Source organism: Schistocerca gregaria, chromosome 3 (assembly GCF_023897955.1).
Source record: "Schistocerca gregaria isolate iqSchGreg1 chromosome 3, iqSchGreg1.2, whole genome shotgun sequence".
In the NCBI taxonomy this organism is placed as follows: domain Eukaryota; kingdom Metazoa; phylum Arthropoda; class Insecta; order Orthoptera; family Acrididae; genus Schistocerca; species Schistocerca gregaria.
Genome location: NC_064922.1, coordinates 500,097,719 through 500,125,207, shown reverse-complemented (window position 1 = coordinate 500,125,207; position 27,489 = coordinate 500,097,719).

Below are 27,489 nucleotides of genomic sequence, written 5' to 3'. Positions count from 1 at the left end.
GGGTGGACGTACCGCCGAATTGCTCAACACGTGGGGCGTGAGGTCTCCACAGTACATTGATGTTGTCGCCAGTGGTCGGCGGAAGGTGCACGTGCCCGTCGACCTGGGACCGGACCGCAGCGACGCACGGATGCACGCCAAGACCGTAGGATCCTACCCAGTGCCGTAGGGGACCGCACCGCCACTTTCCAGCAAATTAGGGACACTGTTGCTCCTGGGGTATCGGCGAGGACCATTCGCAACCGTCTCCATGAAGCTGGGCTACGGTCCCGCACACCGTTAGGCCGTCTTCCGCTCACGCCCTAACGTCGTGCAGCCCGCCTCCAGTGGTGTCGCGACAGGCGTGAATGGAGGGACGAATGGACACGTGTCGTCTTCAGCGATGAGAGTCGCTTCTGCCTTGGTGCCAATGATGGTCGTATGCGTGTTTGGCGCCTTGCAGGTGAGCGCCACAATCAGGACTGCATACGACCGAGGTACACAGGGCCAACACCCGGCATCATGGTGTGGGAAGCGATCTCCTACACTGGCCGTACGCCTCTGGTGATCGTCGAGGGGACATTGAATAGTGCACGGTACATCCAAACCGTCATCGAACACATCGTTCTACCATTCCTAGACCGGCAAGGGAACTTGCTGTTCCAACAGGACAATGCACGTCCGCATGTATCCCATGCCACCCAACGTGCTCTAGAAGGTGTAAGTCAACTACGCTGGCCAGCAATATCTCCGGATGTGTCCCCCATTGAGCATGTTTGGGACTGGATGAAGCGTCGTCTCACGCGGTCTGCACGTCCAGCACGAACGCTGGTCCAACTGAGGCGCCAGGTGGAAATGGCATGGCAAGCCGTTCCACAGGACTACATCCAGCATCTCTACGATCATCTCCATGGGAGAATAGCAGCCTGCATTGCTGTGAAAGGTGGATATACACTGTACTAGTGCCGGCATTGTGCATGCTCTGTTGCCTGTGTCTATGTGCCTGTGGTTCTGTCAGTGTGATCATGTGATGTGTCTGACCCCAGGAATGTGTCAATAAAGTTTCCCCTTCCTGGGACAATGAATTCACGGTGTTCTTATTTCAATTTCCAGGAGTGTATTTGAAGGGTGGCGGTTTGGGACAGAGGACAGAAAGTGGAAAAATATCACACTGAGCCGTTGGAACAATACCTCTGTAACCGTCTGGACGGGTAGTAGAGCTGTAGTTGTGCTTCTAACAGCGACAATTCAAGCAGCTTGCACAAGCTGCTAGAAGTGGGTGTTGTGACCAAGAGAAATTACATTCGTTCGGTCACAACTGTTGGTTCTCTTCTGGCTTGGTGAGATGGAAAACCAACTAGAACACATTAAATATTAGTTCATTTTATCACATTAATGAATAAAAGATTTACCTTACTTTGACAGACTACTTTGTCAAAGGAGTGCCTGATGAGTTACAACTGCCATTGACTAGCAAAGTATCAATTTTGGGAATTAACAAACTGTTCTCTTCCAGTACAATGTACAACGTTAATAACACTACATGTTCATCTGAAACTTTAAGTACTTAATATTTCTATTCTATGATACTGACTGCTGTAACTTAGGCCTCGAAATGGAGTGAGCTCTTGGAATGCTCAACACTATACTGACCTCAGTGTGAGTACGCTACCGTTGCTGAGAGGGAGGTGTGATCTTATGGATTGCCTCCCATTAACCGTAGCGGATTGGAGCGAGTCCCCACTAATGTCTGTTTTGTAGATTCCCGTTACCGACTTCGCTGCAGCACCTTGATCACTGGATGATACCACAGTGGATATATCAATGATGATGTTAATGGTTCAGCGGCAGCAGTCTAGATCCTGCTGCATACAGTGATCATCATCAGAGTGGTCAGTTTGATTACAGAAATCAACCACTTAGTGTAATTTATCGTGTCAGATTTATTTGTGATTTTAGTGTTGTAAGCTTTCCTGTGACAGCCAGATGTTGTGCCGCGAGAGCCAGTCAGAATTTGTGAGATAAAGGGATTCGTCGACCTATGGTTCATTTCGCTCTGATAAAGAGTACCTTTGGTCTATTCTGATTACACCTATGGTTGTTGTCGTATTTCTCACGTTTAGGATGGTGTGGTTGTTCGAGTATCTCGATACCAGCACAATTGTGTGGTGAGTTCTGTGAATATCACCAGGATGAGCTCAAGGCGGAGTTCATTGTGCATGGTCCTGGTGCGTGTGTATCATGGAGCATTGCTCATAATTCGTACAACCTTTTTTCCATGACCTGAAGTCGGCGCAGTTGTGTCAGAGCTGTATATCCACAAACTGAAGCAGCGTATGTCTACAGTCGACTAATAGGAGTCATGTATATGGACCTAGATACCGTCCTATTTAGTGTATGTTTCTTGTGCATTTAGCAGCTTGAGCCTCGCATGTGCTCTATTAGTGACATAAGTCAGATTCCAGTCAATCCCCACCTGGTCGTCGAAATTTACGTGTCCCGTGACTTCCCTAAACCTCTCTATGCAAATACCGGCATGGTTCCTTTGAAAAGTACAAAGCCAGTTTTCTTCCCTATATTTTCATGTTCCCAGATTGTATTGGAATGACCAGACTGTCGATTGGACTTCCTTCCTTCTTCCAGTCCAGCCAGACTCCGAGGCACCAGATTTTCTCACGGGATTGTATTGGATGTGTGAATCCTATCATCTGTCTGCAGCATTGGTGTTACTAAACATATCTCTCTGTTTGTGTGAACAGAATCGGTTCGCGCTAGTGGACACTCAGTCTGACATACCACTTCTCCATCCAACATGCAACAGTTCTGAGTGTACTTGATACTCCTGAATTAAAATGTGATGATTTCCAATCCTATGTCAGGATAACTGTGTAATCAGCATAGGAGGCCACCATCCTGTTATGTGTCAGTGCGATGTCATTAATGTAGATGTCAGACAGTACGAACCCCAAGATGCTACCTTGAGGTACTCTGGCCTGTATATCATGTTGTGTTGACTGTTTGCCCTGGTGTCACTGATACCGAAGTTGGTTTTGTAGACAAAGGACCAGAGTTGATTTTAGTATTTACGGAGGTGTTTAAAGAAGTAACTGAATCGTGGAATTCCAACTGCGGTGACAACATAGATGTGGGTCCACTTTGATACAGTGAAAGTGCCTGAGCCATCAGAATAAAAAATTAGTGTTGAGCAACAGGCCAGCGAGAGCAACAGTGTTCCAGGAGGTAGTGGAATCACAGCTGAGATGCTGCATTTGGAAGATGAAATATTGGTGGACGCTTTAAAGCTTTTAATATCTACCAGTTGCATTGTGGGAATAAATCCTAAAGAATGGAAGACAGCAGTTTTACGTCCCACCTTTAAGAAGGATGATGTTACACAAGCATCCAACTACCAAGCGATCTCATTACGTGTAACTGGTTATAAACTATTTACAACGCTCCTGTTAAACCGCATGAACTGGTTGTAGGAACTGCAGGCACCAATCAACGTGTCTTCGTCCCTGGGCGGTCGACCCTTACCACATATTTACCTTGAAGAGCATTTTATGAATTACATCTTATTTACACTGATTTTCGACAAGCTTAATGACAGCATTGACCGCTATATGTTAAGGAAGACGTGAGAGGAATTTGATATCCCAAAGAAACATCCGATTAACTGCAGCTTGTTACTTTCAATCAGCTTCTCAAGTACGGCAAGCAACTACCGCCACCATTCAGTATTGGAAATGAATTAAGAGAAGGAAATCGATTGCTGTCAGTGTTATTGAACTTGGTCTTGGAAAAAGTATGGTGTGACACTAATCGAATCAGAGATATGGAGAAGGTGGCAGCAGACACAATGACACAATCTTGGCATTTGCTGACGATGTTGTGGTTCGTGCTGACACTCTAGAGCAAGTACGCGCTGATACTTCCCGATTTTTTTCACAAATGAAGAAAATTGGACTGGTGGTGAATTATAATAAATCCACATACCTCGTTCTATCACTCTATCAAGCCCTCTCGGTCGCTGTTGACGGGCATACCTTTGAACGAGTTCAAGAATTCAGGTATCTGTGTTCCACAACGCCTAATAAAAATGACGTGACGAATAAGTTCATCAACGAATAATAAACGATAATTGCATTTTCTGTAGTCGTAACAGTTTATTCAAATCATGACTGATATCACAAAAGAATTAGATCCAGCTGTACGTAACAGTAGTACTGTCAGTGCGTTTATATGCTTGTGAAATCACGGCAACATCAGCAATACTGAAGAAGCAATTTGTGCCCTAGAGAGGAAGGTAGTTCGATAGATCTATGGACTCATCTACAATACCATGGAAGGTAAAGGTGAATGTGAACGAAGAACAAAAGGAGATCTGTACTAGCAATTTCAAAAGCCAAACATTGGCTGAATATTATGGCAAAAGAGGCTTCAGTGTCTTGTCCACATCCTTGGTGGATCCTTCCTTCGTCAATTCTGAACCTGCTGGTAAACGCCCAAGTGGACGTCAAAGGACACTGTGGTAGGATCGGGTATTAACAAACCTTAAAGAAATGGAGTGAAAAGCGGTTGAAGATGCAGCTAGACACAAGCAACGATGGACTACCATATGCAGTAGGTGTCTCCTCTGTTGTGACTGACATTACAATAAAAATGTTCAAATGTGTGTGAAATCTTATAGGACTTAACTGCTAAGGTCATCAGTCCCTAAGCTTACACACTACTTAACGTAAATTATCCTAAGAACAAACACACAGACATGTCCGAGGGAGTACAATAAAAAAGGAGGTCGTTCCTTTTTTATGGTGATTTTTATAATGTGTTCTTTTATAATTTTTTCTTTCTGCTCCTTTGTGGTGTAGTTATTTCTTTTGTTTTCTCTGCTGTAAACTTTAAACCTCCATTAATGGTACAGATGATGATGACTGGGTATGTTTGTAAAGAGTTCGTCTTTCCTGATCAGATGGTCAATAAAGAGATCTATCGCTATGTTTTACATCTGACGGAAGATATGGGCAGAAATTATTCACAACCTCAGATAGCCTACATTATTTAGAAACTTTTGATTAAAATCGTGATAACAGTGGTTCGTCATCCACTGTAGCGGACATAGCTCAGTGTTACTTCTTCCTCGTCCCCAAGTTAAAAATGATGTTGAGGTGGCGAAAGTTCGATAGAGTGTAGGAGACTGAAGTGGAATCACAGACGGTGATAAACAGTCTAACAAAGAAAAATTTTATGCTCCAATTCGAAAGTGTTAGAAACATTGGGATTAGAGTATATTCTTCCAGGGGTACTACCTTAAAGGCAACTGTGAAGAGTAATATGTGTAGGACGTACAACTATTAATATTAATGAATCTCAGAAACTCCTGAATACTACATCGTTCATTCACATTAATGTGACCACTTTCATAAAGCATGAATAACCGCGTTTTCCATCATGGACGTGCAGGAAGAGATTCAGTGAGATTCCAGATGTACCTACGAGGATGTCGACCCACGACGACTCCATTGCCGTGGCCAGCTGTGCTAAGTTTCTCGGTTAAGGATCCATGGCGCGAACACTTTGGTAGGGGTGGTCTCACAAATTCTAGCTTGAGCTTTATTCTGGGGAATCTGGTAACGAGAGAAGAACGGTAAACTCGTCTTGATGCGCATACACTCCGAGCTCATTGACACGCGGTAATATTCTGCTGATTAATGCCATAGTGCCAAGAGAACACAAACAGCATGTTTTGGGGTGGACATGGCCATCAAGGATAGATGTGTATTTGTGTTCATCCACTGGGCCATCCAGAATGACGAGTCACTCAGACAATCACGGTCCATACTTACCTTTCAGGCCCTTCACGCCCTGATGTCGCATAAAACTTGATTCATCTGAAAGGACCAACCATCGCCGCTCAGTGAACGTCCAGCTGTGGCGTTGGTGTGAAAATTCTAGCCTTCGTCGACGATGGACAATAGTCACCATGGGTGCATGAACCATGTGACTATTGCGGAGGTCCATATGTAACAACGTTTCGTGAATATTCGTTGAGCAGACGATGTTGGTAGCCCCTTGGTTCATCTGCGCGGTCAGTTTCTCAACAGTATCATGTCTGTTCACCCTTGCATATCTCCTCAGTCGTCGTTCATACGTGTCATTTATGGCCTTTGGTGCACCACAGTTCTCTCGGTCTGGTTTTGGGTAGCGTTATTTTGCCAACCACAATACACTTTAACCACGGCGGTAACCGGACGGTTTACAACCTTAACAGTTTCATAAATGCATCCACCCTTGGCGCCGGCCAGAGTGGCCGAGCGGTTCAAAAAATGATTCAAATGGCTCTGAGCACTATGTGACTTAACATCTGAGGTTTTAGGCGATTCAGTCTGGAACCGCGCGACCGCTACGGTCGCAGGTTCGAATCCTGCCTTGGGCATGGATGTGTGTGATGTTCTTAGGTTAGTTAGGTTTAAGTAGTTCTAAGTTCTAGGGGACTGATGACCTCAGAAGTTAAGTCCCATAGTGCTCAGAGCCATTTCAGCCTTCCACCCTTGGCCCAAAGGTCAATGACCATACCCCTTTGGATATCAGACAAATCGCTCTGCTTTCGGATTACGACGACTGCACTATTTTCCACAACCTCCCCCACAAAGTTTATCTACCCTCCTTTGCTAGTCTTGCCACCTGTCGTCTGTGAGAGGTTAGAAGACGTTGGCATCGACAAAGGTGATGGTCGCGTTAATGTAACTGGACGGTGTACCTCGTACTTCCCGGACACATTGTATTAACGACAGAAGCTGCCCTTTACGCAGAGAAAACGAAGGAAGGCATCCGGGAGTGAAGCTCGCGGGTGAACAGTTCTGGATGTGGTATGTATGTGGAGCAGCGGCAAGCAGAGAGGGCACCGACGCCCACTTGGCCCTCCACATGCGGGGGCGGAGGCGGGGCCTGAGAGCGATCGGCGCGCAGCCCCGCGGCGGGCCCGGCAATTACAAGGGTGCTGCCGCCCGCGGCCCGCGGCCCGCTGCCCGCTGCCCGCCCCCCGATCTCTGATTTATGTGGCAATCTGCTCGCCGGAAACAATCAGCCCACCTGCCCTGCGCTAAGCACCGCTGTTGCGTGCGGTGCTAGCCCCCCGCCCCCGTGTCCCGGCTGGAACAATGCGTATCACTGCCGTCTGCGGGCGCTCACCGCCGTCGGCCGTCGATTGCGAAACGGGCAGAGGCACCGACAGCGGGCCCGGGAGCGTGATCGCTGCGTACCGTTGCCGAGTTCGTGCGCAATTAACCGGCCTCCAGTCTCCGCGATGCACTGACCAATTGTCTTTGCTCGTAATTGATGTATCAGATTGAGCAGTTACGGCGTGTGTAGCTCATCGATACGTATCGGCTAGTTTCTACTTCTGCCGGTCTCAAATTACAGGTCAGTCGTGCAACGCTCGTAACTCAGACACTTGTTATGCACACAAAGACATTTCTTTTAATCTAAATAATATGCTGCGCGAGCTCTGCCTCCTGAAGCATGAAATATGTACGAGTACACTGCCAGAGCTAAAACAGCCACACCCTTTAAAGAATCTTCTGTTTAGCTATGGAAAATCATCTGAGCTTCTGGAAACATTTCTGTCTGTCTGCTTCTAAAAATAAGCCTCCGATATGGCTGAAACGTGTGTGTGTGTTGACAGTTTCAGACGGGTCTGTGAAACATGTACTTAATCTCATTACAACTGGCGATCAAAATATTCGAAGGCCGTAAAATCCAGATTCGTTACGCCAACCAGCAAAATCGCCGTAAGCATTGCATCCCACTGACACACCGCACTGAAGACAGCGGTGTGAAGTAGTCCGTCACTGCCTGTTGCACATCCCCGTCCAACAGGATTCGTCCAGTTTGAAGGCCTTTTTTAACGGACCAAAAAAGAGATAATCGCAAGGAAAGAGATCAGGACTGTAGGGCAGGTGCCCGAGTGTCCCCCACTTAAGTTGACGTATTGCGTATAGAACCGTGCACCTAGAAACGACGGAGAGGCCTCGTCCCGCTGTTCTCCTCAATGGTTCACAACCCCACGACAGGCCGCAGCAGTCCACCCACCCCACCGCCGTCCCACACCGAACGCAGGGTTATTGTGCGCTTCGGCCCCCTATTGACACCACTGGCAACGTCTCATACCAGACGAGCGTAGCCCCAATGTTTGCTTGGTAGAGTAATTATGGTGTACGCGTACGCGGAGACAGTGCTTGCGCAGCGATCCCCGACATAGCGTAACTGAGGCGAATAACGGGAACCAGCCAGCATTTGCTGAGACAGATGGAAAACTGCCTTAAAAACCATCCACAAACTGACCGGCACACCGGACCCTCGACACCAATCCGCCAGGCGGATTCGTGCAGGGGACCGACACGCCTTCCCGTTTGGGGACGTGCATTATTATGAAACAGCACGGAACTTGGCACACTATCCTGCAATAATGGTTTTCGACAGATGAGCTGCTGCATACACATTCTCGGCCGGAGTGCCCGGGCGGTTCTAGGCGCTACAGTGTGAAACCGAGCGATCGCTACGGTCGCAGGTTCGAATCCTGCCTCGGGCATGGATGTGTGTGATGTCGTTAGGTTAGTTAGGTTTAAGTAGTTCTATGTTCTAGGGGACTGAATACCTGAGAAGTTTAGTCCCATAGTGCTCAGAGCCATTTGAACCATTTGAACCATACACATTCATAATTCTCCGATGGATGTCTATGGGTGTTTGTCTTTTGGCAGCCAAGAAAAGAATCACATACATACATTAATCCTTATTCCATAGACCATGAATACGACATTTCGTAACGATATGGAACATCTATTGAGTAGAAGGAATTCTGTCTCAGATAATTCTTTTAATGTGCTTTTAAATGATCGTTGGCTATCTGTCAGACTTTTAATACTATTTGGCAAATGACCAAAGATTTTTGTGGCAACATAATTCACCCCTTCCTGTGACAAAGTGAGATTTAATCCTGAATAGTGAAGATAATCCTTTTTTCTAGTGCTGTAGCTATGCACTTCGCTGTTATTTGCAAATTGGGATGGATAATTAATGACCAATTTCATGAGAGAATAAATGTATTGCGAAGAATTGTGAATATCCCGAGTTCCTTAAATAAATGTCTGCAAGGCGATTTTGGGTGGGCTCCACGTATTATTCTGATTACACGCTTTTGTGCAATAAACATTTTCTCTCTTAATGAGGAACTGCCCCAAATTTGATGCCATATGAAAGCAGTGAATGTAAATAGATTCAAATGGTTCAAATGGCTCTGAGCACTATGCGACTTAACTTCTGAGGTCATCAGTCGCCTAGAACTTACAACTACTTAAATCTAACTAACCTAAGGACATCACACACATCCATGCCCGAGGCAGGATTCGAACCTGCGACCGCAGCGGTCGCTCGGCTCCAGACTGCAGCGCCTAGAACCGCACGGCCACTCCGGCCAGCAATGTAAATAGGCATAGTAGGCTAATTTACAGATACGTTTATCACCAAAATTTGCAATAATCGTAATAGCATAAGTAGCTGAACCTAACCGTTTAAGCAGATCATCGATGTGTTTCTTCCAATTTAATTTCTCATCAATGCACACAACAAAAAATTTTGTGTATGATGTCTTAGCAACAGACTTCTGTTCATAGTTTATATTTGTCAATGATTTTATGCCATTTACTGTACTGAATTGTATAACCTGTGTTTTATCAAAATTTAGTGAGGGTCCATTTGCAGAGAACCACTTAATAACTTTCTGAAAGTCATTATTTACAATTTCCTCAGCTGATTCTTGCTTGTTGGGTGTGATTACTATACTTGTATCATCAGCAAAAAGAGCTAGCTTTGCATCTTCATGTTTATAGAGTAGCAAGTCGTTAATATATATTAAGAACAATAAGGGACCCAAGACTGAACCCTGTGGGACACCATTCTTGATACCTTTCCAGTTTTAAGACTCTGCTGATTTTTGCAGACTATCTGTGCTGTTAAGTTCAACATTCTGCAATGTTCCAGTTAAGTATGAATTAAACCATTTGTGCACTGTCCCACTCATTCCACAATACTTGAACTTATGTGGACGAATTTAATGATTCACACAGTCAAAAGCCTTTGAGAGATCACAAAATATCCCATTAGATGATTTTCGGTTATTCAATGCATTTAATATTTGATCAGTGCAAGCATATATAGCATTTTCTGTTGAAAAGCCTTTCTGAAAACAAATTGACATTTCTTAGTACTTCATTTTTAAGAATATGTGATGCTATTGTTGAATACATTACTTTTTCATGAATTTTGGAGAAACCTTTCAGAAGTGAGACTGGGCAGTAGCTATTAGCATCAGACCTATCCCCTTTTTTATGCAATAGCGTATTACAGTCTATCTGGAAAAATGCCCTGTTTCAGTGAGCTACTACGTATGTAGCTGAGAATCCTACCTATGTGTTGGGAACAACCTTTTAGTACTCTGTTGGAAATGCCATCAATTCCATGTGAGCCTTTACTTTTGAGTGAATTTATTATTTTCCTAATTTCAATAGGAGAGGTGGGTTGAATCACAGTTTTATCAAATTGCAGAGATACTGCCTCTTCCATATACTGCCTTTCATTTTATAACGAATAGCTGGATCTTATTATCTCTACTACACTTAAAAAATAATTATTAAGAATGTTTTCTACGTCTGACGTTTTGTTAACAAACTTTTCATTGTGTCTGAGAGAAATACAGTCTTCCAGTGCTCTCGGTTGCTCTGTTTAGCTTTCCACAATATTCCAAATTGTTTTAATTTTGTTGTCAGATGTGCTAATCTCAAATGTAATGTACATACTTCTGGACTTTTTAATGACTTTTCTTAATACAGTGCAATAGTTTTTATAATGTTTCACTGTTTCGTTCTCATTACTCCTCCTAACTATAAGATACATTTCCCTTTAGAAGTTACTTTTATGCCTTTAGTAAGCCATGGCTTTTTACATGGTTCCTTACAAATATATTTCACTGTCTTCTTAGGAAAACTGCTTTCAAATATACTCATAAAGATATCATGAAATAGGTTAAACTTTAAATTAGCATCATGTGGTCTGTATACCTCGTCCTAGTGTAACAGTTGCAAGCTTTCCCTAAAATTTCGAACTGTCAAATCGTTAATTGGCCGCACTGTTTTGGAGGACCGTTTTGCATTACTGTATGGAGCTACATCATATACTGTAACTAGCTGTGCATCATGATCACACAGACCATTCTTAAAAGAAAAAGGTTATATTTGATTAAATTTATCTTGGTCTGCTGCTTTCCTGTACCACCCGTGTGGGAAAATCAATAACTGATGTCTAATTGAAAGAACCAAGTAATACTTCAAGGTCAAACTTCCTTTCGGACTCTCAGAAAATCTACGTTGATAACCCATTAAAAATTTTCTTTCCTCTGTCTGACAGCACAACAAAGAATCCAGGTTTTTCAAAAATAGTTGAAAATTTCCCTATGTTGACCTATACACTGCTACAGTTATAAAAGTGCCATTATTTAGTTTAAGCTCACACGCGCATGCTTCTATGTGTTGCTCTACGTAAAAAAAAAATTGTTTCCAAGTTTGACACTATGACAGATTGTAACATATATGGCAACTCCTCCTCTCTGCATAGTGTCTCGACTTACATTTGCTGAAAGTTTATATCCACCTACATTTACCATTTCCATACTTGTGACCACATGATGCACGTTGGTCCTGTTTGGACGCATTTGGTAAAAAGGGTGCCATTGTTCACGTTCCGCATTCATGGCATTCACGTCGGAAAGACACGAATACCTTGCCTACATGTCGGTGCGTATACACCCGCATGGGAGTCGCGCTACGTTTCATATACGCTGCAATAGCGCCCTGAAATGGAAACATTCTGATTGCACATTATACTACACTTTTGGCATATTCAGTAATATTACCTGTATTGTACGGTTTCCTAACTTAACTTAAATTTTAATAGATTAAATACCTGAAGAAACAAAGACAAACTACAGTACTTATTACCTCATAAGGCAGATCACTCCATGCCGCTGTGCAAAATTGCAGCCTTTAGTGTGTCGGATAATGTCAGTGTGGCCAAGTGGACAAATACCACCGGATTGATAAAATTAACAGTTAGACTCAACCGCCGCTTTACTTTCCCTTTCTGAGCGAATTTAACGTAGGTACTGGAACTCATGTCACTACAGTGCATTTCAGCGTAACAACAGATTAATGAATTTCATTCCGCACCGAAAAAGATTAATTGTGAGCTCTTTAGGTGAAGATTTTTCTGGTGAATCGTAGTGACTATAGTCTCGATTAGTGTCTGTTTGTTAGTTATTATAGCTTACCGTCCATGTAAATCCGCGTTATGAATAGTTTTAAGTCAGTTTTAGATGATGACTTCATCATATTTAAGATAAATAAACTTGAAGTTATGAAAACTAATTACCTTGTTATGAACTTACCTTCCTTTTTTGGCTGATAATTAACACATTGTGATAAATATTCGCATCAGATTTACTGGGAGATGTATGCAAATGTTAAGAACTGCGTTGAAGGGTATGTAAGCACCGACATGTAGGAAAGGGATTGGTGTCTTTCGGACATGCGTTTACATTTTTCAAAAGAGAGTATAATAAATAATTTTCTGTGAAGTGACAGGTCACCAGGGAAAAGTAAAACGTCCCTCCTCTACGTACTTTGGCAAAAATACCATGCCAACAAGGCATGTTAGCTTACATTTCTCTTGTTGGAATGAATAGATTCATGAATTGACTCATGTGTATTTATTTTACACCATTGACTACTTTTTAATATATTAACTGCGTCCCATACCATTCTTCCAGTTCCTCCTCACTTGTGTTTTGTATCGTTATGAATGATGTTATTTAAGTAACCTACTACACTTAGTTACTTTATAGTGATGATGGTACGTAACTCCTTTCCACCTTTCCCCCCTTTCATTATTTATAAACAATGGAAGCATACCTTACATATGTCTGATTGGAAATGCATATTTTCCTTCCTGTTAGTTAATTTGTGCACACAAAGAAGGGTTCAAGGTTTTATTATTAGCTTTTAACACAATTTTAGTACTGTTTCATGCCTGTATTATTATATCTAAGAGTAAACAGTTTGTCACCTAGATTTATATATACCTCCATTTTCTTTAAATGTGTGTTAATTAATGATCTGTAATGGAAATAACCGTGTATATATAACCTCATTTGTACTTGTATGTACCATATAAATTGCTAATCTCAAGGTAAATTGCATATTAATGAAAATAAAAGAAATGTAACTACTTGAAATGAAGTCATCCTTTATATAAAGTGTTTATAACATATTTATTTTGTACAGTAGCTCACAGACTACTGTGGTCTCACATTCTTCGTTTTATGTATTGTGTGTTATATAGTGCCTGAAGATGGCGTAGACCCAACGTCGAAGCTAGTAGCCAATTAAATATGAAATCTTAAGTACAGCTGGAGGAGTTACATTTTTAATAAAAATTATACCAGCTGATGTCAAACCATCATCCAATTTAAATATGGATGTACGAAGAAAGGTAATCAGAGAGGGCGGTCAAAATAAAACCGGCCGAGAAAATATTTAATGCACATGAAGACAGGCAATCCAGCTTACATTATCTACACCTGGGGCAGATATAAGTTGGGTTGCCTGTTTTAAGGTGCATTAAACGTTTTCTGGGCCAGTTTTATTTTGGCCAACCTGTATTTTCTGACTGTTTGCAGACTATCCTGGAAAATTCATCTCTGCTACGTCAGCTGCATAATGATTGTCTTCACTGAACACATAAGTCAAGTTGCAATCCGAAATTATGTCTGCTCCAGTGAATGGATGCATGGATAGATAAACGTTTTTGATAAAACTTAGCAGCTGCATTACCTTCCATCACTACCACACGGCCAGCAGAAACCGACGATAGATCGTCCTGTTCACTACAAATAGAAGGAGACGCAGTGGAACTAGCATTTTTGCCTGCGTTATTCGAAAACAAGAGAGCAGCGCACAACTAGATTTGTCCGACTACTCTACAAATTTTCATTATGTGTTAGTACAGAGGTTATATTGATTGTACCAGTGAAGTGTCTTCTTTCGGTTCATCTAGATTACAAAATGTTTAGCAACAGTATGTCTACACTGAAGAGCCGAAGAACCTGGTACACCTGCCTAATATCGTGTAGGGCCTCCGCAAGCAGTATAACTTGTAATAGACTCAACTAATGTCTGAAGTAGTGCTGGAAGGAAATTAATCCTGCACGGCTGTCCATAAATCCGTAAGAGTACGACGGGGTGGAGATCTCTTCTGAACAGCACGTTGCAAGACATCCCAGATATACTCAAGAACGTTCATGTCTGGGGAGTTTGGTGGTGAGTGGAAGTGTTTAACCACAGAAGAGTGTTTGTGGAGCCACTACGTAGCAATTCTGGACGTGTGGGGTGTAGCATTGTCATGTTGGGATTTCTCAAGTCCATCGGAATGCACAATGGACATGAATGGATGCAGGTGATCAGACAGGATCCTTATGTAGGTGTCACCTGTCAGAGTAATTTCTCCACGTATCAGGGGTGACACATCACTCCAACTGCACACGCCCCGCGCCGTTACAGAGCCTCCACCAGCTTGAACAGTCCCCTGCTGACATGCAGAGTCCATGGATTCATGGGGTTGTCTCTATACCCGCACACGTCCATGCGCTCGATAAAATTTGAAATGAGACTGGTCCGACCAGGCAACATGTTTCTAATTTTCAACAGCCGAGAGTCGGTATTGACGGGCCCAGGCGAGTCAAAAAGCTTTGTGTTGTGCAGTCATCCAGGGTACACGAGTGGACCTTCGGCTCCGAAAGCCCATATCGATGATGTTCCGTGTAATGGTTCGCACGCTGACACTTGCTGTAGCTCTGAATTTAAATCTACAGCAGTCTGTGGAAAGGTTGCACTTCTGTATGAACGATTCGCTTCAGTCGTCGTTGGTGCTGTTCTTGCAGGATCTCTTCCTGGCCGCTGCGATGTCTGAGATTTGATGTTTTACCGGATTCCTGATATTCACTGTACACATTTGAAATGGTCGTATAAGTAAATCCCCACTTCATCGCTATCTCGAAGATACTGTTACCCATCGCTCGTGCACTGACTATAACACCACGTTCAAACTCACTTAAATCTTGATAAACTGCCATTGTAACAGCGGTAATCGATCTAACAACTGCGCCAGACCCTTGTTGCCTTATGTAGGCGTTGCCGACCGCAGTGTCGTATTCAGCCTGTTTACATATATCTGTATGCCTATACTAGTTTCTTTGCAAACGTTTCTAAGGCAATGCTTCAGGGTTGTCACAGCTGTATATACGGCTATTGTTTTCGCCCGCAGCCGTCTGCGCTTCGCAGTTAAAAGCTGTAGAAAAGTGTTGCGGGCTCTCAGGATATTCTTATGCCTTCTCGACTATAGATACTATAAACGCAGGTCTAAGACCAAGAAGCCTAATCGACAGGTACCTTTAGACCGTAAGAAGTGGCATGCTTTGAGTCAAGAAGCGGACTCCGCTCCTATGGGGTGTCACAAACAAGACGAAGAAGAAGGTCTGTGTAGCACATAATTATAAATAGTCGTCACTGTGTAAGTGGGCTGTTTAGGTTTTTACGTTGGTAACGCCACGTCGCGCTCTGTATGAAGATCACTGACTGTGATGTGTGCAGTCTGTGGCTGGTTGGCATTGTTGGAATATTCGCTATTGTAGTGTTGGGCAGTTGGATGTGAACAGCGCGTAGCGTTGCGGAGTTGGAGGTGAGCAGCCAGCATTGGTGGATGTGGAGCCAGAGATGACAGAGTTTTCAGAGTGGACGATATGGATGAGTGTCCGTCAGAAAGAAGAAACTTGTAAGACTGGATATCATGAACTGATTTTATATATATATATATATATATATATATATATATATATATATATATATATATATATATATACTCCTGGAAATTGAAATAAGAACACCGTGAATTCATTGTCCCAGGAAGGGGAAACTTTATTGACACATTCCTGGGGTCAGATACTTCACATGATCACACTGACAGAACCACAGGCACATAGACACAGGCAACAGAGCATGCACAATGTCGGCACTAGTACAGTGTATATCCACCTTTCGCAGCAATGCAGGCTGCTATTCTCCCATGGAGACGATCGTAGAGATGCTGGACGTTGTCCTGTGGAACGGCTTGCCATGCCATTTCCACCTGGCGCCTCAGTTGGACCAGCGTTCGTGCTGGACGTGCAGACCGCGTGAGACGACGCTTCATCCAGTCCCAAACACGCTCAATGGGGGACAGATCCGGAGATCTTGCTGGCCAGGGTAGTTGACTTACACCTTCTAGAGCACGCTGGGTGGCATGGGATACATGCGGACGAGCATTGTCCTGTTGGAACAGCAAGTTCCCTTGCCGGTCTAGGAATGGTAGAACGATGGGTTCGATGACGGTTTGGATGTACCGTGCACTATTCAGTGTCTCCTCGACGATCACCAGTGGTGTACGGCCAGTGTAGGAGATCGCTCCCCACACCATGATGCCGGGTGTTGGCCCTGTGTGCCTCGGTCGTATGCAGTCCTGATTGTGGCGCTCACCTGCACGGCGCGAAACACGCATACCACTATCATTGGCACCAAGGCAGAAGCGACTCTCATCGCTGAAGACGACACGTCTCCATTCGTCCCTCCATTCACGCCTGTCGCGACACCACTGGAGGCGGGCTGCACGATGTTGGGGCGTGAGCGAAGACGGCCTAACGGTGTGAGGGACCGTAGCCCAGCTTCATGGAGACGGTTGCGAATGGTCCTCGCCGATACCCCAGGAGCAACAGTGTCCCTAATTAGCTGGGAGTGGCGGTGCGGTCCCCTACGCACTACGTAGGATCCTACGGTCTTGGCGTGCATCCATGCGTCGCTGCGGTCCGGTCCCAGGTCGACGGGCACGTGCACCTTCCGCCGACCACTGGCGACAACATCGATGTACTGTGGAGACCTCACGCCCCACGTGTTGAGCAATTTGGCGGTACGTCCACCCCGCCTCCCGCATGCCCACTATACGCCTTCGCTCAAAGTGCGTCAACTGCCCATACGGTTCACGTCCACGCTGTCGCGGCATGCTACCAGTGTTAAAGACTGCGATGGAGCTCCGTATGCCACGGCAGACTGGCTGACACTGACGGCGGCGGTGCACAAATGCTGCGCAGCTAGCGCCATTCGACGGACAACACCGCGGTTCCTGGTGTGTCCGCTGTGCTGTGCGTGTGATCATTGCTTGTACAGCCCTCTCGCAGTGTCCGGAGCAAGTATGGTGGGTCTGACACACCGCTGTCAATGTGTTCTTTTTTCCATTTCCAGGAGTGTATATATCTTTAATGGCAGACTTAAACTCAGTATCTAACCATCTTATCTAACCACATCTGGTTTTATGAAGTATTAAATTTCACTCTGAGGCTAGACTTTGCTCGCCTCCCTGTCGGCCTTAAAACTTCTGCTTTATAAATTAGCATATATCTTTCTAGGTCATGAGTATAAATTCCCTCTTCCAGCTCACTCGACGACTGCACAAGCAATACAGATAGACACTTGCGGTGTACTGGTGCCGCAGGCAGCTATCTCCCACGTTTCAGAAAATTATTATGTACTCGGAACGATTGTACACCGACGTCTGTCAAGGGCTATACCTTTCTGTGTCACATTTGCTGCGATTTTTGTTTAAAAATAATAACACACACAAGCTTAAAGAGCTAACAAAATTATATCCCAATGATAAAATAACTAGGGAAAGAAGCCAAATGAATGAAACAGTAGACTGAATTAAGTAATGAGCGCCTTTGTTGGCGCAGCTGCTAAGTGAAGCAAGGCGAGAAGGTCGGAGGAGCTCACCCTCTATAGGCCTACTGCACTCCAAGACACGGAGTGTCAAGTAAAAGATCATAAAGCTTTCTGCCAGTCAACTAAGATCACATAGTCAACGAAATACATTACATAAAAGGAGAAGAGACAATAGAAAATGAGGGCTACAAAAATGAGACAGATATGTAAGGCACTCAGTAGTAGGCAACACCATAGTTCACTTTCTCATGGAACGAGACCTGATTTATAACCGCCGCCATAAAATAGAACCCACAAAGTCACTCCCTGTCCTACCAATGCCGAAAGTACCTCATTAATAATGATAACCTCACTCTCGATTACAAAAATCTAAACACCTGTCCTCACTATAAAACGTCGCACTTCCTCAGACAATATTCAAACCATGACTCTTCTCCCACCTGCCACAACTGCAATGACACACACCCATCCCACTAGGCTAAATGCAAAATCAAGCCCCCACCCATCAAACCCGAATTAACTGTCTCTGTCAATGATATTGACCAACCTGTCTATCCCAACAACTTGCTCCATCTATTTTTCACTGCCGAAGTAATTAGACCCCTTACCATCGTCGTCGAAAATGTCCACCCCCTCCAACGATAGCATGCCTTACAACAAATTTTCCTCGTCCTATGAACCATCTCCCATTTTAATACGCAAGTGACCTACTCCCGAAAACACATCTATTTCGTCTTCATCCGTCACGACACCCTCGTTTAAACTTCTCCACTCCTTCACCCTCACAACCCAGTGTCCAGGCTCTCATAGAGGCGCGTCAGCAGTACAGCATCCTGTACCACAACATCCACTTTATACCCACCAATAAGCCACTTTTAATGCGTATCGTTCCCAACAAAACGTGGATGCCTTAATAATGAAGTGTTGAACCAGCCCTTTCGCACCATCCGAACCTCCCCTTCCCCTGGCCAGAGTTGGAGTTTGCAATTGTCCACCATACTTAATAACCCCATTGAACACATCTACATCAACATATATATGTCGACATCTACATTTACATCTACATCTACGTGATTACTCTGCTATTCACAACAAAGTGCTTGGCAGAGGGTCAAAGAACCACCTTCAAGCTGTCTCTCTACGGGAAAAACGAGCACTTCAATTATTCTGTGCGAACCCTGATTTCTCCTATTTTATCGTGATGATCATTTCTCCCTGTGTAGGTGGGTGCCAAAGGATGTTTCCGCCATCGGAGGAGAAAACTTCAGATTGAAATTTCATGAGAAGTTCCCGTCGCAACGGAAGTGAATGCCACTCCAATTCAAGTATCACGTCTGTGGCACTATCTCTCCTATTTCGCGATTATACAAAACGAGCTGCCCATCTTTACTTTTTTTCGTTGCCGATATCAGTCCCACCTGATGCGGATCCCACATCGCACAATAATACTCCAGTACAAGGCAGACAATCGTGTGTAAAAAGTGTCTTTAGTAGACCTGTTGCACCTTCTAAGTGTTCTGCCAATGAATCGCAGTCTTTGGTTTGCTCTTCTCACGTTATTTATGTGATCGATCCAATTTAGGGTAGTTGCAATTGTGATCCCTAAGTATTTAGCTGAATTTACAGCCTTCAGATTTGTGTGACCTATCGCGTAATCTAAATTTAGCTTATTTCTTATAGTAATCATGTAAATTAATTCAAATTTTTCTTTATTCAGGGTCAATTGACACTCTTCGCGCCATGTAATATCTTATCTAAATCATTTTGCAATTCGTTTTGGTCATCTGATACTTTATAAGACGGTAATGATAGCATTATCTGCAAACAATCTACGGCGACTACTCAGATTGTCTCCTATGTCGTTAATATACACCAGGAATAATAGAGAGTCTATAACACTTTCTTGGGGGACGCCGGATATTACTTCTGTATTACTGGATAACTTTTCGTCTATTACTACGAACCGTGACGTTTATGACAGGAAAACACGAATCCAGTCGCACAACTGAGAAGATATTCCATAGGAACGCAGTTTGGTTAGAAGACGCTTGTGAGGAACGGTGTCAGAAGCCTTCTGGAAATCTGAAAATATGGAATCAATTTGACATCCCCTGTCGATAGCACTCATTACTTCATGAGTATAAAGAGCTAGTTGTGTTTCGAAAGAACGATATTTTCTGAATCCGTGCTGACCATGTGTCAATAAACCGTTTTCTTCGAGATAATTCATAATGTTCGAACACAGTATATGTTCCAACCCCCTACTGCAAATCGACGTTAGTGATATGGGTCCGTAATTGAGAGGATTATTCCTATTTCCCTTTTAGGTTATTGGTGTGACTTGAGCAACTTTCCGGTTTTAGATACGGATCTTTCTGTGAGCGACCAGTTGTATATAACTGCTAAATACGAAGGTATTGTATCGGCACACCCTGAAAGGAAGCTGATTGGTATACAATGTTAACCGGAGGTCTTGCCTTTATTAAGTGATTTAAGTTGCTTTGCTACACCGAGAATGTCTACTTCAATGTTCATCTTCTTGGCAGTTGTTGTTGATTGGAATTCAGGAATAGGTACTTCGTTATCTTTGGTGAAGCAGTTCAGAAAACCGTGTTTAATAACTCTCACTGTCACCAGTGACATAACCGTTGTTACCGCGCAGTGAAGGTATTGATTGCGTCTTGCGACTGGTGTGTTTTACGTATGACCAGAATCTCTGTGTTTTCTGCCACATTCCGAGACAGACTTTCGTTGTGGAAATTATTAAAAGCATCTCGCATTGAAGTACGGGCAATATTTAGAACTTTTGCAAAACTTTGACAATCTTGGGGATTTTGCGTTCCTTTGAATTTGAAGTGCCTTTTTCGTTGTTTCTGCAACAATGATGTGACTCGTTTTGTGTGCCATGGGCGGTCAGTACCATCACTTACTAATTTTTCTGGTATGTATCTCTCAATTGCTGTCGATACTATCTCTCTGAAATCATTCCACATCTTTTATATGGTTACATGATCAGATCTGAAGGAGAGGAGACTGTCTCCTAAAAAGGCGTTAAGAGCATTTATATCAGCTCTTTTAAATAGATGTACCTTGCGTTTCTTTTTGATGGTTGCGGGTGTTACGGTATTCAGCCTAACAGAAACTGCCTTGTGGTCGCTAATCCCTGTATTCGTCATGATACTCCCTATTTGTCCAGGATTATTTGTTGCTAAAAGGTCAAGTACCCTTTCGCAACCATTTACGCTTCGAGTGGGCTCATGAAATGATTGTTCAAAACAATTTTCTGAGGAAGCATTCAGTACAATTTTTGATTACGTTTAATGCCTGCTGCATATAATTTTTCCTGCATATTGAGGGTAGATTGAAGTCACCACTGACTATAACTGTATGAGTGGGGTACCTATTTCAAATGAGACTCAAGTTTCCTTAGAACTGTTCAGCAACTGTATTTTCTGAGTTGGAGAGTCGGTAAAACGATCCAATTAATAGACTCATACTATTTCGCAGGAACTATCTATTTCAATTTCACTACAAGGTAAACTACCTCTGACAACAATAAATACTCCGCCACCAACTGTATTTAATCTATCCTTTCTGAACACTGTTAAGTCGTTTGAAAAAATTTCGGTTTTAGTCAGCTTCCCTTACCTATAACTATTTGGGCTTCAGTGCTTTCTAGTAGGGTTTGGAGCTCTGGTTCTTTCCCAACACTGCTACATCAATTTACAACTACAGTACCGATAGTTTCTACAACTACCTTACTATGTTTTACCAGCCCCATTTTAGACGGACGCCCTTTCTGTAGTTTCCTGAGACCATTTAACCTAAAAGACAGCCCAGTCCCTTCCACACAGCTCCTACTACCCGTATAGCCGCTTCCTGTGCGTAGTGGACTCCTGACCTGTTAAGCGGAACCCGGAAACCCACCACCTGATGGCGCAAGTCAAGGAATCTGCAGCCTACACGGCCACAGAACCGTCTGAGCCTCTGATTCAGACCCTTTGTTTCAAAACTCTAGATGTCACCCGTGCTACTGCGTAAATCCGACCTAATCATCCCATCCCTCCTTCCGATCCATCAGTGTGTGTAGCACTTGGGTTCAACTGAATTTTCGTGGGATCTGCTCATACACTCTATCCCTCCCCCTCGTAACTATCGCCTTAACTAGTGCACAACAGAGAAACGAACGCTAAGAGAATTAATAACTTAACCCCATAGATGCACAGTAATAAGTATCGGACAGACACTATAATTTAGTAAGGTTAAAAACCGATCTCTACGCTCAATAGTTATAAAAATGGTCATTAAATGAAATTTATCATTTGAGCACTGAATGATAATCAAAACAAATATCTGAAAGAGATTTATTTTATCTAAAAACCTGTTAATATACTTCAATAGCACAAGGGCACAAAATAATGGTGTTGAGAATAACTGGTTGGCGTTTTTTTTTTTTTTTTTTTTAAAGAGGCACCTATTCTGATATACTGAACTTGGTAACCTATTATGAGTGAGCCAATCAACAGAGACAGTGATAAACCGCGACTGTGTGGCAGAAGCCGATCGGGAAAAGGTGGAAAGGTGGTGCAGCACTTTGCAGCCCCATAAGTCAAACAAATCAGTAACAGATTACAACCTACGTGCTTGAGCACTGCACATCAAAATGATGGTCAGGTACTGCTAAAAGTGTCATCTCTTCTGTCGCTAAGCTGGTCGTAGGTTGTGTTCCAAAAATGAACAGCATAGAGACAGGAGTGATGACACTTGCTGCAGGACTAAACCATCATTTTGCAGGACAGTGCTCAAGCACGTACATTGCAAGCTGTTACTGATTTGTTTGACTAATGGGGCTGCTAAGTACTATACCACCTACTGCACTCCGCTGACTTAAGCTCTCGTGAGATCAATTCGATTACTAAACTGAAGGAAACACTTCACGGCATTCTCTTCAGAACTGCTACAAATTTGTCTAGCGATAGACCGCGCGGCTCGAACTGTCAACACAACTGGCACTGCTAAGAGTATCCTACGACTTCCACATCGTTAGCAACGCATTATACACAATGCTGATGACTACTTTGAAGGTCAGTAAAGCTTTGAAACACGTATCTATTGTGCACGAGCTATAAATAAATAGTTGCCACTATCAAAGTTCCATCCCTCGTATTTGTGTTCGGTGCCAGCCGCAGAATCCCACCAAGGTCGATATCAGTATTTTTTGTACCCCTCGTGGTCTTTGCCACCAATTTTTAGCAGGGCTCTCTGACATCACACCACGTCTTCGTGATTTGCGATTTGCGGGACGCGCGACACCAGCCTTGAAAAAAACCCCAAAAAGCGGATAAAATATCGCCAGGATGCTAGGCGCCGGTGTGTCATACAGCCCACAGCTCAGACCTCAGATTGCGAAAGCCACTGAAAACAATACTAATATTTAACGTCGGCCAAACGAAGCTCAGACGGCAAACATCAACGCAACATTTGATGATGCCTCCAGAAAGTCGAGCTCGTCGTCACTTCATGCGTAGTACAGTGACCAAGAACCATGGTGGGTCAGCGTCCAACACACACTGCTGTACTCGCAGAAACGCCAGCCTGTCCCCACCTCACGCTTTTCTGCCACGCTCAACGCAGGTGGCACTCGTCCAGTCTCAGATCAACCACACAAGAAGGACAGAAGAATAAGTATGTCAACAGTCGAAATATGATGAATATAAATCGGAGTCTTCATTGCCGGTTTTATTTACAGCAATGACCTTTCTCAGCCAGCCTCCAATGAAACACTATATAAAGTCACATCAAATGAAAGTAAATAGAGAAAATGAGAGCAGACAGGTCAGAAGATGTTTGTAACCTCTCAAGCTTCTGAACCTCACACATCTCATACGCCGCCAGCTCAACCACCAGATATGCTTTAATTTTGTCTCATTCGACCTAGAGAAAGCCTGCAACCGTATGGCATAATTTTTTTCTAATCAAGCTCCAGACTTACTCACTTACAATTAATTATGTCCGATTTATTGCATCCTCCCTCTCCAGTCGCCCATCCTTCGTCAGCATTATCAACACCAGTACCCATAACTAGCATCCCGCTATAAGCATGCCTCAAGACTGTGTCCTCTGTCCTCTCCATTATCTCCTCTACACTGCTGATATGCACATACCATTTACAACAGGTTAGTTGAAAATTCACTGTGCGCGTGAAAGTGGAAAACAACGACTGTTGTCTGAGGTGTGGGCTTTTCATGGCTCGCATCATTGTTTGCAGTGCATATGTATGCTCACTATACCTCTACACTTCTTAACTTTTATCTTTGGCGTAAATTAAACCCAGATGTCTGCCAGAAAACACGAACAACTCCTGAAGCCTCAAAACGCCAAGCATCACAATCCTGCTCTACCATAAGGCTTGGTGGAGTTACGTTTGTCGTATTGCCCACGTGGACTCGCAGTATAGTATATATCAACATTTCGAGCGCTTGATGGTGACATCCTAATAATAACCACACGAACCGTACCTGAGTTGAGTGTTTCTTTGAAGCTGGTACAGTAAGGCCATTTCATTGACAGACATTTGTGACACCTTTTCTCCTCACGGTGGGACTGTGGCTTTAGGCGCTGTTTGCTTGTTAATATTGGATCAGGTTCCACACAACCAATGTCGATGAAGTCCGAAGTCTGTTTCAAATGCCACAGAAAAAAGTATATAGCAACATCAGAATAAATTAAAAGCCTTGATAGTGCCACAGTCGGCAGATGCAAACGATTAAAATTATTTGTAGACTTCACAAATCTCACCCGTAGCCTACTATAATTAAGCGATAGATATACTCCTCAAAAGAGCTTGAGGAACATGACTTCGGATATCTTCCACACGCCATTAAGCAATAATTGATTACTGGATGTGTTACCAAATTATACTTTTTGCCATTCACAAATTAAGTATGTAACAAAACATCATTACATTCGTGATCGTGAAAAGAAAAGTTCAAATGTCCGACAAGTGGCGAAAACAAAGTGGAAACAGTTATTCATCTCGACATGCTGTGTGCTTGTCATTGGACCTCGATTGCTTCAGTAGCATGCATGTCCTCCGTGAACGTTTATCACTACCTGACACGTACGTGGTATGCTCCGTATATGACTACGTGGGTCACCCTGTGGTATTCCTTCCCATTATTCAATGAGAAACCGTAAGAGTTCTTGGAGAATCTGTGCTGGAACAGGACGACTACGAAAACGTCTGTCAAGCATGGCACGCATACGCAAGAAGGGGTTTAGGTAGAGACTCACCGCCAGCCATTCCATTGCTTCAGAGTCCAGGCTTTGCAAGACATCCCTCCTGATGCCCACCACATGGCCCCTGGCACCTGAAGGAATTCAGTGCCACCACCGTATGCGGCAGCCAACACACTGTCTAACGTGATCTATTCAGTGTACTGCTTGGCGGTAAGACGACGCTGGACAAAGACAAGCTCCAAATGGCTGACAACACAGAAGTTTCCTCAAAACATCACAGCACCTTGGAAATCAGTGGATTGGCTGAACGTCATTTGAGAGGTAGCGCTTACCACTGATCCCCGCATACGAATACGGCCATGATGTTGCGACAGAGGATATCTAGACTCGTCTGTGAATAACATATTTCGCTGGTGACGATGTTGTCAGTTACTATGGGAACGGCAGAAGTGAACGCGAGTTGCTAGATGTTGTCGTGTCAAGCCGGATACTCGAACAAGACGTCTGGGTCGTAAGGCCCGTTCTCGAAATCTCTTTGTTATCGCATGATCGGACTCAGTGGCTCCAGTGACCCTTCTGAGATCTTCTTGCAGTGATCTGGTGGAATCCGTACGATGTCGCAACACAGAGATAGTCGGATATTGGTCTTCACGTGAATTGTAATGCGTTGGTGGACTTGTCCCTCTCGCCTTGTGTACTGACCTGTCTCCATGTAGCGTGTCCACAACCTATGGATGTCAGATGGAGAGACATTGTCATCTGCAGCTGCATGACGGCAAGTCCATCTTTTTTTGGATCAGAGAGACCGCCTTTGCAACTAGGGATGCAATAATACGTCGCATTGCAAGTGCTTGGTTGAATTCAGGGTCCACAAGTGACAACTTTCACCCGTCAGTAGAAAGCACTGAGGCACCGGTACTCATTTCCTCCTGAGTGGTCACCTGACGCTGTAATTCCTAACAAAGCCTAATTGCTGCCTTCACTGAAAGAGAAGATCTCAAGTCATGCAATGAGACAACAGGTGCCACACGTTTCAATACTGGACGTTGATACATGTATCCCCTTAGTGCTTTTCAACAGTGTATATTCGTCCTCGATATATAATGTGCATCACCTAAAACTTTCACCGCAAGTATTGCGGAAATGGAAAGTGCTATTGATTTACGGCTTTTGCAGAACGGGTTGGTAGTCAGGAGCTCGAATTGTTAGGTAATAAACAGATTGTAATAATACTTAAAAGTGTATTTTTTGTGGAAACATATACTTTTCTGAATGGAACATTGCTTCTTCACGGTAACTAACTAAAAGTAGGGTAAATTAGAATGTCAGTGGTGTTTGTTTCAGGATTGTATAGGGAGTCGTTTACGAGATACGGTATTATGAAATGTTTCCACACCGACACCTGTTTGTATCATCAGCCTGCGTAGCCACTAGGTACAATGTGCTTGTGTCTACGTTGAGTGCATTGCGACTTGCTAGTCAGATAGTGTGCTACAGACCAAGCGGTAGATCGCGAGTGGACGATGGGATTTACCAATGCAGAAAAAGCTGACGTGCTCATGACGTATGGAGAGTGTGGGAAGAATGCAGTTCGTTCTTGTACGGTGTATGCGGCAAGATATCGCAGTAGACGTCAACCATCTCGGCAGTTATTTATCAACCTCTTCAGCCAATTAAGTGAATGTAGTATTGTAACACCTAGACAGCGCAACAGAAGGAAACAAGTGACGATAGAAGAGGGGGAAATTAATGTTCTTGCTGCTGTTGCAGCAGTTCCGCAGGTTAACTCTCATGCAGTCGCACGAGGAAGTGGCATGAGTGCCCTACGAATTCTCCATTAACATAGGTTCCATCCCATCACATATTTCTCCATCAAGAACTGCATGAAAAAAATTATGAGAATCGTGCTAATTTCTGTACATAGGCATTAGGAGGGTGTACTCCAGATGTATCATGTATCATCTTCACTGACGAAGCCACATATACGATCATGACCAGTAAACTGCCGAAACATTCACTGTTACTCTGCTGACAATCCCCATTGGCTTGATCAGGTGGAAAGCCAGCGACCGTGGAGTGCAAACGTGCGGTATGGAATAGTGAACCATCAGCTCATAGGCCCTTTTTCATAGACGGAACACTGAACACGCTCAAGTATCGCAGCCTCCAAAGAGACCATCTTCCTCGGACGCTAGAAGGCGTTCCTCTACAGAACCTGTGATATCAGCATGCTGGCTGTCCATCCTATATTCCACGAAGTGCTACACCATGTCTTCACTGTTTCCAAATCGTTGCACTAGACGCAGACGACCTGTAACTTGGCCGACCTGTTCCTACGTTTGGCACCTGCAGAAATTTT